The sequence below is a fragment of the Schistocerca cancellata genome, chromosome 8 (genome assembly GCF_023864275.1).
Source record: "Schistocerca cancellata isolate TAMUIC-IGC-003103 chromosome 8, iqSchCanc2.1, whole genome shotgun sequence".
Taxonomy (NCBI): domain Eukaryota; kingdom Metazoa; phylum Arthropoda; class Insecta; order Orthoptera; family Acrididae; genus Schistocerca; species Schistocerca cancellata.
Window position 1 is genome coordinate 338,872,355 of NC_064633.1, and position 13,979 is coordinate 338,886,333.

Genomic DNA, 13,979 nt, shown 5'->3' on the forward strand with positions numbered 1-13,979 from the left:
AGGCCATGAGCCATTGATCTAAACAGGCGATAGTCAGAGGGACCAATGTCTGGAGAATACGGAGGGTGGGATAGGGCATCCCATTTTAACGTTTCCAAGCACGTTTTGACCTCTTCTGCAACGTGGCGTCTAGCGTTGTCGTGTATCGCGGGCCGTTGTCTTTTAATGCTCTCCTCAAACGCATTAATTGCGTTCGATAACGAACTCCTGTGATTGTTTCACTTGGTTTTAACACCTCGTAGTACACCACGCCGAGCTGGTCCCAACAAATGCAGAGCACGATCTTGGAGCCGTTAATATTCGGTTTGACCGTCGACGTAGAAGAATGGCCGGGATATCCCCATAATTTTTTGCGTTTAGGTTTATCGTAATGAACCCATTTTTCGTCCCCGGTCACAATGCATGCAGAAATCCCTTCCGTTTTTGCCTCTGAAGCAACTGTTCACAAACACACAAACGCCGTTCAACATTTATTGGTGTCAACTCACACGGGATCCAAGTTCCTTCTTTCTGAATCATGCCCATAGCCTTGAGACGTTTTGAAATGGCTTGCTGTGTCACTCCCACTAATCACGCCAATTCTTCTTGAGTTGGACGCCAGTCTTCACTCAGCAATATCTCCAATTCTGCACCTTCGAAAACATTCTCTCTTCCACCACTATGCCGGTCTACGACGTTAAGATCACCGTTCTTGAGGCGTTGAAACCACTCACGACACGTTCTTTGACTAACAGCGTCCTTGCCATACGTACTTGAGAGCATTCGATGAGACTCAGCCGCTGTTTTCTTCATATTGAAACAAAACAGTAACACCTCCCGCAGATGACGAGAATTAGGCTTGTAAACTGATATTTTCAACCAAGAACAACTTTATGATGCAGACACAAATCGACTAATGTTTGAATAAGGTTATGTTGACCGAGGTCCAAGCTAACTGTCTGACGTCTGCGATCTGTTTCTTTCGACCGCTACTTATCGTTGTTGTCACCTATCGTCAAACGGCGGAAGCAAAGTTGTGCACCTTGTATAATAAGAGGTGTTATGCAATATATATGAATTATAACCATTTATGATGTCTTTAAGTACAGTCAAAGTCATAAATGTCGTCCTTCAAAAAATATTGCTTGACACAGAATACATTACCTTATTTTGGTGTCAGAAAATATAATTGTTTAGCAAGTCGGTTGCGAATGAGCATTTCCATTCCTGTTCACATATTAGAAAAAACTCCACTCGAACAAGCCATGAGGGCTCAACGATGCCGACCGGCCGCCATGTCATCCTCAGACCGAAGGCGTCAGTGGATGCGAATATGGAGGGGCATGTGGTCAGCACACCGCTCTCCCGGCGGAATGCTAGTTTACGAGACCGGAGCCGCTACTTCTCAATCAATCAGCTCCTCAGTTTGCCTCCCAAGGGCTGTGTGCACCCCGCTTGCCAACAGCGCTCGGCAGACCGGATGGTCACCCATCCAAGTGCTAGTCCAGCCCGACAGCGCTTAACTTCGGCGATCTGACGGGAACCTGTGTTACCACTGCGGCAAGGCCGTTGGCTCACATATTAGAATAACAGTTAAAAAACTTACCACTATTTAATCAGCTTGAAAACAAGACTGTAACATTCAGGTGAAGTAAGTAATTTAGATAGTTAGAAAAAAATTACCCGTCGTGAAGATAGACGTCACTAGATCGAGGGCTGAGCAAGAGTTCTAGAACTGGATGAATTCGTGATTACTAACTTTTATTTTATTTGTTAGTTCTTTACATATGACCTACAGTCTTAAAAGATACAAAGAGTTGACAAAAGTCATGGGATAACCTAATGTACATACACAGATGGTGATAGTATCGCGTACACGAGGTGTAAAAGGGCAGTGCATTGCGGAGCTGTCATTTGTACCCAGGCGATTCATGTGAAAAGGTTTCAGACCGGATTATAGCCCCACGGTGGGAATTAACAGACTCTGAACGCGGAGTAGTAGTTGGAGCTAGACGCATGGGACATTCCATTTAGGAAATCGTTAGGGAATTCAGTATCCCGAGATCCATAGTGTCAGCAGTGTACAGCGAATACCAAATTTCAAGCATTAGTTTCACCACGAACAACGCAATGGTCGACGACCTTCACTTACCGACCGAGAGCAGTGGCTAGAGTCGTCAGTGCTAAAAGACAAGCAACACTGAATGAAATAACCGCAGGAATCAGTGTGGGACGTACAACGAACATATCCTAATGGTGAAAATTGACGTTAATGGGCTATGGCATCAGCTGACCGACGTGAGTGCTTTTACTAATAGCACGACATAGCTTGCAGCGCCTCTTCTGGGCTCTTGACCATATCGGTTCGACCCTAAACTACTGGAGAACTGTGGTCCTGTGAGATGTCTCCCGATTTCAGTTCGTAAGAGCTGATGGCAGGGTTCGAGTGTTGACCCAAGTTGATAACAGGACACTGTGCAGGCTGGTGGTGGCTACATAATGGAGTGAGCTGTGTTTACGTGGAATGGATTGGGTCCTCTGGTGAAGAGACCAGATCATTGTCTGGAAATGTTATGTTCGGCTATTTGGTAATCATTTGCAGCCATTCGAGGACAGATTTTTTGTGGATGACAGTGCGCCATGTCACCGGGCCATAATTATTCGCATTTGGTTTGAAGAACATTCTGGGCATCTCGAACTAATGCTTTGCCCATCCAGATCGCCCGACATGAACCCCATCACACGTTTATGGGACGTAATAGAGAGGTCAATTCGTGCACAAAATCCTGCACCGGCAATACTTTTGCAATTATTGACGGCTTTAGATGCAGCATGGCTCAATATTTCTGCACGAGACTTCGAACGACTTGTTGAGTCCATGCCATTTCGGGTTGCCGCACTAGGCCGGGCAAAAGGAAGTCCGACACGATATTAGGAGATATGCCTCAATAGTTAATGGGAATGGCAACTCCTTGCATAAGGAATTTTCAGTGGTAACATGGATATCGTTTCTTTGGATGGCGTAGACAGGGGCCATGGAAATGTGTGCCAGCGACGCTGGAAATGCCGGCTCTGAGTAGCGGGCCTCAGATAAGCGGCCGGCAGCACTCAGTGGATGGGCGAATGGACGCCGCCAGATACCGTTGGCCGCCGCTCCCCCATCTCTGGCTGTCTGCGAGCGACGATAGGCTCGGCTCCAGCTCCCCTGATGCCCTGCTCTGCGTTGGACCGCGACTCGAACGCCTTGCCGGCAGGGATAAGCTAGATGTTGATCCGAATTTGCCTTCGGAAACTCTCTTTAGGCTATATGTGAGAATTCTGCTCTTATTGCTTATACGGTATCCCCCTCTGTTACAGTATACAAAATTTTTGCTCACAGACTTCGAACCACGAGATAGGCAGACGGAATCAGTAGCCCTGGTAACAGTATCTGTAAACTAAACCAGTCCTCTAGCTTAACGCTGATTTGAACAGAGCAGTTGCTTTATTAAATATCGTTTTTGTGTATTTGTCCGTAAGATAAGTAGATGATGCTAATGAAGAAACCCTCACGATTAAAACATCTTTTAATTAAAATTCTTAGTAATTGGAGACACTATCCAGCTGATTTCGTCTAATCTTCGAATTATCTGTCAGCCATTTACAAGGGGACCTACAGTTTAATGTGAACTGATTATCGTGAAATTATTTGTCACATTTTGACATACATAACTCATTGCGAGAGGCAACAGAAGTAGGAACAGACAGAAAAAACACTTTGGATAATCGATAATTTAACGGTGGACCAGGGTGCTTGTTGTCTGACGCTAACTATTTCATCTTCAATTCAAGATATCAAAATAGATTCTTGGTGTTTCAATAGTGAAAGGTGCGAATTTTTTCTCAATGGTTCACGCTCCATTTTTTTAATCTATCCACAAAATTTTCAAAAATAAAAATACATCTAAATCTACATGCATACTCCGCAAGCCACCTTACACTGTGTGGCGGAAAGTATTTCTGCTACTACTGCCGTGTGAACCCACAATTAGTGTGTGGGAACAATAATTGTCGATAAATTTCTGTATGAGCTCTCACTTGTTTCGTCGCGATGACTTCACGGGACATGTACCGAAAAAGTAATATGTTGTCCGACTCTTCCCATAAAGCCCTCGGAATTTCAGCAGTAAACCTCTTAATAATGCTCAACGCCTCTCTTGTAGTGTCTGCGACCGGTGTTTATTAAGCTTCACCGTAACGCCCTAGGGCATATCTGTCACGAAACGTGCCGTTCTTTGCAGGATCTTCTCTAGCTCTAATATTAATCCAGCTTGGTAAGAGTACCAAACAAGTGAACAATACTCAAGAATCGGTCGAACAGGTGTTTTGTAGACCTCTTCTTTCGTGGATAGATTACATTTCCTTAAGACTATTGCAACGAATCGCGAAGAAACGTGAAGAAATGAGTACGATGACATACATTATGATAATGTTCGCGGGGGAAAAAATTGGAAAAATAGTACACGTGTGTGTGTGTGTGTGTGTGTGTGTGAGAGAGAGAGAGAGAGAGAGAGAGAGAGAGAGAGAGAGAGAGAGAATACTTTGTGCTGTACTGAATGTACGCTGGCACATCGCAGGTTTTGGACTGACCGGCTGTGCGTACAAGAAAATCGTGCTGAAAAAAGGCTGTTTTTACAGACATGCAGTGACATTAAGCATAGTTTCCGGATTTTTTTGTACTTGCGAAACTTATTACTACGAGCATTAAATTCTATTATGGTTCACCTCTTTTCAAGAAGTATCGAATGCTGTAAAAACACATATCTCAATAAAAAAGGCCTGTAGCTCCTTTTATGTCGTCAAGAAAAAACTTTTTGGGTCATTCATATAGAAAAATAAAAATCGTGTACTATAATTTGTGATAAACCTCAAGGTGTATCTAAGAGAGATTGTGAAATATTAGGATTTACGACTGTGGTTATTCAGGTTGTATGCTACACACCGAATCAATCTTGGCGATAGCTGTATCATATGATTAAGTCCCATAGTGCTCAGAGCCATTTTGTATCACATGGCCATTTACTCTGACGTAAAACTAACCGGCAGGTGCAAATTGGACAGTTAATAATATGAACACTTGCTATCCAAGATTGTCGGTTTTCTGTTAGAGAGGGCTTCGACACACTGTACGAAGCTTCATTCTGCCGGTACCGTCCTCCTCAGACTATTTAAACAAACTGCTTCGGCATCTCTGTGGAGCTAAGATGGGATATTTATTTCCCAAGCCAAAAGATCATGATCACCTGTTTAAATGCGTGTTGGCCCACATTTGGAACGCCATACAGCAGCGATTCTGTGGGACATGGATTTGACAACTCCTTGGTAGATCTCCGGTGCTGTGTCGCACCAGAAGCCTAAGCACTGATTACGCACGTTTCTTAGACAACGGATCGGTGGTTAGTCGGCGTGGGGCTGGCGCTCACTAACGTCGGTGATATATTCTATCGGGTTCAGATGGGGTGATTTTGGTGGCCGTATCATCAAAATTATTTCATTCTCATGCTCCTCGAAGCACTGAAGAAGCACCATTCTAGACTTGTGACATGGATACTTATCCTACTGGAAGACACCGTCGCCGTCGGAGAAGGGGATGCGGGTGGTCCGCAAAAACGATCACTTAGTCAACACTGTGATCTTGTCTTCGATTACTGTTAGTCCCATCGAAGACCCGGTGAGTGCCTTGTTGACAACTTGGATCCACGGCTTCGTGAGGTCTGTGCCACAGTCTAACCCTACCATCAGCTCTTACCGACTGAAATCGGGAGTCATCTGACAAGGCCACGGTTATCCAGCCTAGGGTCTAACTGATGTGGTTACGAGCCCAGGAGAGTCGCTGCAGATGATGTCGTGCTGTGAGCAAAGGCAGTCGCCTGGATCATCTGCTGCCTTAGTCCATTGAGGCTAAATTTCGCCGCGCTGTCCTAACGGATATGTTCGTCGTACATCCCACGCTGATTTCGGTGGTTATTACACGCAGCCTTGCTTGTCTGTTAGCACTCTCCACGCAAACGCCGCTGAGCTTGGTAGTTAAGTGAAGGCCGTCGGTTACTGCGCTTCCGTGATGAGAAGTAATGCCTGAAATTTGATATTCTCTTCACACTCTTGGGACGGTGGATCTCAGCGTATTGAATTTCGTAACGATTTCCGAATAGAATGTCCCATGCATCTAACTCCAGCAACCATTCCGCGTTCAGAGTCTGTTAATTCCCGTCGTGGAGCCATAATGACGTCGGAAACATTTTCACATTAATCACCACAGTATGAATGACATCTCCGCTAATGCACTGCCCTTTTATACTTTGTGTGCGCGATATTACCGCCATCTCTGTATGCGCATATCGCTGTCCCATGACTTTTGTCACCTCAGTACCTGTATTTTTCCTACTATTTAAGTTCCACGTAACCACAATGTCGCATTCAGTCTCGCGATGAACAGCGATCAAAATGCTTTACATCATCAGTGTATACTTCCAACGAAGCTACAAAGCGAGTTCCTCAGTTAGCTGGGTGTACACTGAGCAGCCGAATGCAGAATGCCGCACTGTGTGGCTCGATATAGTTTGCAGAAAAAAACTTTTGACGCATTATCTTATTAAACTGCTACTTGTACGTTTACTGTAGAGCCTCCCCGTTGTACGTTTCCATGCAGGTCGTATTTCTGTCAGAGCACGTGTTACTTAGTCCAGTAGCCCCGACGTAACAGAGCGAGGCACGCAAAAATATACCCAAGAGTAAGCCTCCGACGAAAAACCGAAACGAATGCTAATGTCGTGCCGATTTTCTTTCAACAGGGACAGAACTCGGCAATTTTCGCGCCACTTTTTCTCCCCCGTCCTTGTTTGGTGATGTTAAGCATCACGTTTAAACATTTAGCTTTCAGGCGCAACAACACGAGCGCGATTCAGCGCAATTCAAACAGAACTAAATTATACCTGTTGTTTACACCTGAAAACAAAATTATTTGCGACTGCCACGTTCATTCTCTTTTGTTTGCTCTCGCTAATTGAAAAGAACTGCAAACATCAAACAGGCTGTTTTGAGGTATATTTATTACAAACAGTTGTTTAAATTCAGTTATGCAGAGCGACATGCGGGCATCGGAGGCCGCGGCCACGGGCTGTGTCCATCGCAGCCGGCCGGAGTGGCCGAGCGGTTCTAGGCGCTACAGTCTGGAACTGCGCGACCGCTACGGTCGCAGGTTCGAATCCTGCCTGGGGCATGGGTGTGTGTGATGTCCTTAGGTTAGTCGGGTTTAAGTATTTCTAAGTTCAGGGGACTGATGACCTTAGAAGTTAAGTCCCATAGTGCTCAGAGCCATTTGAACCATTTTTTTGTCCATCGCAGGGCTTCAACGCGCCGCTCAGTACTGCCGTGGCTGCTCCGCGCCACGCATACGCTGCCGCCTGGGCCGCGGAAGGCGCGGGAAACCGACGGGTATCGAACCCAGCTCCTTCTGAATACGAACAGAATGCCTTAAGTTTTTCTTCTTCTTCCGTTACGATCTCTGTAGGACCACGGATAGCCCCTTAAAGTGTTGCATTCACCTCTTCTCCTCATAGAACCTTATCGTCCTTTCTCTTCTGTCTCACTCTTCTTGTGAGATCTCCAGTATCTCTTCTCTTACTTGTCCCAATGGTGACTCTCTAACGTGTACCATTGTCTGCCGTTGATCTCTTGCTGCTCCAATTTTCCGTCCGTTCCCCCATAATCCCCAATTCCAATCAGTCCTTTCTAAGTTCAACAATCCATTTGGTTCCTGTTTTTACGCTTTTCTCTCCCCTCCCTCGCCCCCCTCCCGCCCTCCTTGTTTCCCATCTTCTATTTGTCGTTCTACCTATGCAATCTTTTTCTTTTCTCCTGTTATTGTCCTCACGCTCGGGTGCAGTTACTTCCTAGTTTCTTGTATTTCTCACTCGTTCTTTTGGGGACCAATTCTCTTCTTCTCCCAGATTTTAGGATTCCATACCTCAATCCGTAAAAACGGAAGTCTTATAGTATAACTCTGTTGTCCGTCTGTCTGTCTGTCTGTCTGTCGAACTGTTAAAAACCATTTTTCTCAGGAAGGAGTAGATATATCAAGTTGAAACTTATGTCACATACTAAGGTCAACGATCGTTTGACAGTGTAAAAAGTTGAAGCTCTAAGTTAATGAAAACAAAATATACGGCCATTTATGTTACGTGTTTTGATGCTCGCAACTCACTCATCGAAATCTGTAGGGCAACTTCCTTCGGCCTAGAATCATGAAATTTGGCTCAAAGGAAGATTTCGTAGTACAACTAAAGGAAAAAATTCGAAAACTGTAAATTATATCAAACGAAAAATAATTTTTTGTCTGACTCCCTGTCTGTTCGTCCGTTAAGACCCATTTTTCTTAGGATCTGGTGGACATACCCACGTTCGAACTTACCATACACACTAATGCTAACGCCCTCTTGGAGGTGTCAGAAACTGAAACTTCTAAGTCAATGCAGTCTAAAGAATGGCCATTTATGTCACATATTTTATTACACGCAAACAGAACTAGTCTGTGAATGTTTGTTTCACATACAAGTTGAGAAGCCATTTCTCAGTGCAGCAATCGCTCCTGTATTCCTGATGATGCCCTCCACACTCCACAACACTAAGCTTAGATAGTTCGTACAGCAGTGTTGACCCTCGTACAGCGCTGGTATAATGGTTAGCATTTCTGCCTAGCAAGCAAGAAGACCCGGGTTCGAGTGCCGGCTGCAGCACAAATTTTAATTCATTTCGTCTGCGTCGATCCGCAGCAGGCGTCACAGCGTTCGGTGCGCGCTGTGCCAAGCATCCTATTAAGGGAAAATCCACGATAGTACTGAGTATCGAACCCGGGTTCCCCGAATGGCAGTGCGCCGCACTGACAACTCATCTGCGGAGGCGGACACGTGTGTAGATGCAGACGTAAAAAACGCTGCCATGCAGCATCGTATCCAGAGTACGTATTACTTGCAAGAAAAAAGTAGTTAACAGATGCATAGTTCTCAGAATGAGATTTTCACTCTGCAGCGGAGTGTGCGCTGATAGGAAACTTCCTGGAAGATTAAACCTGTGTGCCGGATCGAGACTCGAACTCCGGACGTTTGCCTTTCGCAGGCAACTGCTCTTCCAACTGAGCTACCCAAGCACGACTGACGCCCGGTCCTCATAGCTTTATTTCTGCGATGTCTCCGCAATATCCTTTCTCTCAGGAGTGCTAGTTCTGCGAAGTCCGCAGGAGAGCTTCTGTAAAGCTTGGAAGGTAGGAGACGAGGTACTGGCAGAAGTAAAGCTGTGAGGACGGGGCGTGAGTCGTGCTTGGGTAGCTCAGTTGGTAGAGCACTTGCCCGCGAAAGGCAAAGGTCCCGAGTTCGAGTCTCGGTCCGGCACACAGTTTTAATCTGCCAGGAAGTTTCAGATGCATAGTTAGCAGATGCACCAATCGCTGAAGATCACAGCCCTTAAGCTTTATTTACTACTGCATCTTGAGTATAAATGCCTGCAGAAATATGTGTGTTTCATAGACACGCAATGGCCCGCGGTGACTGGTAGCTGGCAGCCTTATTAAAATGTTTGCCCACCCTCGGCGGGGCTGCATCTCGCTTTGGTCGGCTGCAGCTGCACGCGGCGTCTGTTCACGCTTGCTGTCGCGTCGCCGCTACCTGTCGACTCTCCTACGCCCACGCAACAGGTCGCACAGTTCCGCTGCGTTAATGATTTTAATAAATACGTCTGAGGAGCAATTCCTCTTTCGTGCCTCGACTTAACGCGGTAAAACAGCACTGCGGAGGCAAAACTGCAGGAGTATTACCAAGCATGAGTGATAACGGGCGGCCTGCAGACTCTTAACGTAACGGCTACATCTGGGCGGATGGGCGTGTAGCATTCCTGCAAACCGGTCCACGTGACAGCGTCATCGAGAGCACGCGTATTTGGTAATCCCCATTCGTCTATTCAGGTAGTTGTTTCCACGATCAAAATTATTCAGACTTTTGCAATCTTCCACTGAAAAATACAAGATCCTAAACTGTGTATTTTTAAGTAAAGAAATATTTTGGGTGTTACGAGCTCTTCAATGAGCAATGTTTGTAATACACGTGTTGCCAAACCACTTACATTTCAAAACAAACAGCTGTTTAAAATGGCTCTGAGCACTATGGGACTTAACATCTATGGTCATCAGTCCCCTAGAACTTAGAACTACTTAAACCTAACTAACCTAAGGACAGCACACAACACCCAGCCATCACGAGGCAGAGAAAATCCCTGACCCCGCCGGGAATCGAACCCGGGAACCCGGGCGTGGGAAGCGAGAACGCTACCGCACGACCACGAGATGCGGGCACAAACAGCTGTCTACCGTACAGACGTTAGGTGTGTTATATTGGAAAACAAAACACAATCGACTGTGATACGTTCAGGGTGGAGCTTATCACTGTTTGCAGTTCACTTAGTTGGTTACATATTACGCAGATCATTAGAACGATTCGAAATGATGCGGAACGAGCCAGTTTACAGGACATATACACGTAATTAGTGTTAATATTTATCAACATATCATTTTTAGTCCTACTCACGCTACTATACAAAAAAACTAGCATTTTTTTTTACAGAATTCGATCATGCAATAGAAGAAGTTGTCCAGGACGAATGGTTTTAGGTTAGTTTTGACACTTGGTTTTCTACCTGTCACAGATTTTACGTTATTGTAGAAGTGCTGAAACCTTTTTATTGGTGCATATTGACCTCCTTCTGGGCCTCTTACTGTGCACAGGCAGGGTGACGAGTCCAGCGAGCGACCAAATGGTGTAAATTGCTCTGAAGATGACCACATCGCGGGTTGAAACCGGTTGGCGGCAAAATAAATAATGCGACTGTGACTGTCATTTTGAGTAATTGATTATAAGTAATTTAATCGCTGTTATCTCCACACAATTATGTTGTCTAAAAATTTAAGACGAACTTCACTATCGAATGCATGAATTGTGAGAAGAGCTGCCTACGTGACAACCGCTATTGCGCAATCAATGCTTTCTTTCCAGGTGACTGGTTGTTGAAGTTGGAGCATTACTCGTTACTAGAAGTTGCAGATATTTCTTTAATGTATGCTCAACAGGGTGTAGTGACCGTAAAGCATAATGAACGTACAGAAAAAAGTTTTCTAATAGACGACATCCTAGCTGGAAAATCTTACCGCCTTGGATAGAAAACTACTGCCAGGCACAAGCCACAGAGGACTTTCCAAGTTCTTGCACAAGGAAAAACAGTAAAATTTGAGAACGTGGTCTTGGATCATGCAAGTGAAGATTCAACAATACACACACCTCAACTCGTACAGAACAGTTAGGAATTTAGTTAGGGAATATGTTATTTATTTCGCTGAGAATCAACTAAATATCATTCAGTTAGATTTTTACACACTAAAAACCCGAAAAATAAAGTGGAAACTTCTATGTGTGATATCTGTTTACTGACTCAATTTACTAACAAGACGAAAAGAAAAAAACTATCGTGCTGGCCACGCACAGAGACAGAGATTTAATTACTGCAGTATTTCAATGGAGAAGAGAAAATTAGTGCCAGAGAAAAGGTTCTAACGAACAAGTGCAAGTTTTAAGCTTTGGAAGAATTTATTTTCCGTACACCATTTCCATTAACTGTGTGCTAAGTGAAACTATTAATGACCTAGAGTCATTAATACTGAAACAGAGGATGACCCTTAAAACTTTTGAGCAACTGAAGTTATTCCAGTAGTAGTGGCTGACCAAGCACACGGGGGAGGGGGGGTTGGGGAATCTCCAGAGAACATTAAGCTAATACCATATAAGACAGCTTCTAGGTTTGATGATGAGTAGCATACCCATTTTACTATGCCCGAAATATGCGCTACATTTTATAAACATTTAGCACTTAGCCACTTGAAGAGTTACCAGGTACTTGAATATTCAAGCTGCAAAGAACTGAAGAACGCTACATATGTTACTGGTTTTTCCATTAGCTCGTTAGACTGAGAAAAATAAATTAATAAGATGAAAAATACTGTTCTCAACACCATTAGCTCCGCATAATTTCCTTATAATGACTTTATCGGCGTACACGACAAAGCTTTTCTTCACTTTCTCCTCTAAGAGAAAAGCAAGGGGATTACAAGAAAGCCGGAAGTTGTGCGAGTCGTACAAGGCAAGGCAGGGACAGCTGTCCAGAGCAGCTGGAAGTTTTCCTCCCGCATAAACATTGTCTGCGTGCTGACTGCTTCGTCGCTACTCCCCGTTCAGTCAGATACACTCGCTATTTTTCGTGAAGATATATCTAATGCGTTTAATTAAGAAACTGCTGTTACATGGATCATAATGACTATCGCAGAGGAAAGAAAAACGGTACACAAGTATAAAATCTTAGAACGTACTGTGAGCTCAAACATAATAAAATATCTTGAACGCAATGACCTCCTACATGCCAACCAGCATGGATTTCGAAAACATCGATCACGTGAAATTCAACTCGTACTGTCCTCACGTGACACACTAAATGTTGTGGAGCAAGGCAGTCAAGTAGATGCAGTATTTCTTGATGTCTGAAAAGCATTGGACCCAGTACCAAACCTACGCTTGTTGTCAGATATCGGCTATCATGTGAAATTTGTGACTGGATTGAATATTTTCGCGGGGGGGGGGGGGGGGGAGAACGCAGCATGTTATCTTAGATGGAGAGTCATCATCAGATGTAGAAGTAGCTTCGGGTGTGCCCCAGGGAACTGTGTTGGGACCCTTACTGCTCATGATGTATATTAATGACCTTGCGGACAATATTAATAGTAACCGCAGACTGTTTTCAGTGATACAGTTACGTATAATGAAGTACTGTCTGAAGGTGGCTGCATAAATATTCAGTCAGATGTTGATAAGATTTCAAAGTGCTGCAAAGTTTGGCAACTTGCTTTACATGTCCGGAAATGTAAAATTGTGCACGTCACAAAACGAAAAAACGTAGTATTTTATAACTATAATATCAGTCAGTGAGAGCTGGAATCGGCCAACTCATACAAATACAAAGGGCGCTCAAAAAGTTTTGCACAGGCGTCTCTAATTTTTTTATTTTTTTCAAGAGGAGAATGAAATTTTTTGTGAACATACTTGGAACATTTAGCTATAGGTTGGTATATAAAAGTGTTTACTTTTATTTACAAGTGAGCCAATATGGACCGTGAAGTAGATGTCAGGTTGCGACTACGGTCGGTGATGGAGTTCCTCTTCTAGGGGACTGATGACCTCAGATGTTAAGTCCCATAGTGCTTAGAGCCATTTTTGAGTTCCTCTTCAAGACTGGCGATGACTCTGCCACGCAGATTCACAGGAAGTTGCTCCCTGTTGACGGGAAGGTTCAAATGGTTCAAATGGCTCTGAGCACTATGGGACTTAACATCTGAGGTCATCAGTCGCCTAGAACTTAGAACTACTTAAACCTAACTAACCTAAGGACATCACACACATCCATGCCCGAGGCAGGATTCGAACCTGAAACCGTAGCGGTCGCGCGGTTCCGGACTGTAGCGCCTAGAACCGCTCGGCCACTCCGGCCGGCTGACCGGAAGGACACAGTGGATCGCAGCAGTATCCAGCGGTGGTTACAGAGGTTTAAAGAAGGTGATTTTTCTCTACTGCACAATCCACGATGCGGTAGAGCATCGATGGCAGTGAGTGATGTGAATAAGGAGACCATTGACCAAATCATCCAAAATGACAGATGTGTGACGACACGACAGTTACTATTTGTCATTGGACAAGCTGCGACGTGCCATTTAAGACCCACAGACCACAGCTTCAGGGTCATCTCATCGGACGACACCATGACAATGCTAGAACCCATGCTGCCCTTATGACGCAGGAGAAAATCTGGAGAATGGGTTGGAAAATTGTTCCTCATCCTCCATACAGCCCGGATTGGCTCCGTCTGATTTTTACCTC

General features: G+C 44.6%; 1 pseudogene; it reads right to left on the reverse strand.

Moving 5' to 3' along the window:
• Positions 1 to 1,435: 1,435 nt before the first annotated feature.
• LOC126095856 (5S ribosomal RNA) lies at positions 1,436 to 1,553 on the reverse strand (annotated as a pseudogene).
• Between the last annotated feature and the right edge of the window lie 12,426 nt (positions 1,554 to 13,979).